The following is a 296-nucleotide window of genomic DNA, read 5'->3' as shown; positions in this document are numbered from 1 at the left end:
ATTAAACCCAAATCAAATGGCAGCACGTACAATAGGAATTTGTATGACTATGCGTGACTGACTTGAATATGAATTGTCACAAATGCAAGTTCTGACCAAAAAGAAAATATATAATTGCCAAATTATTTATTAAATTCTAAAATAAGCAAACCCAGCAGCGTTGAGTCAAAGACATGAGGCACCACAAAAATATCCAATACTGCTTAAGCCTCCTTAATATACTAAAATTAGGTTTTTCCCCAATTAATAAAAGTAAGGTATCGATTTTTCATGAATTTATTTTTCTGCCAAAATGA

Source organism: Arachis ipaensis, chromosome B03 (assembly GCF_000816755.2).
Source record: "Arachis ipaensis cultivar K30076 chromosome B03, Araip1.1, whole genome shotgun sequence".
In the NCBI taxonomy this organism is placed as follows: domain Eukaryota; kingdom Viridiplantae; phylum Streptophyta; class Magnoliopsida; order Fabales; family Fabaceae; genus Arachis; species Arachis ipaensis.
Note: the sequence above shows the minus strand (reverse complement) of the source record.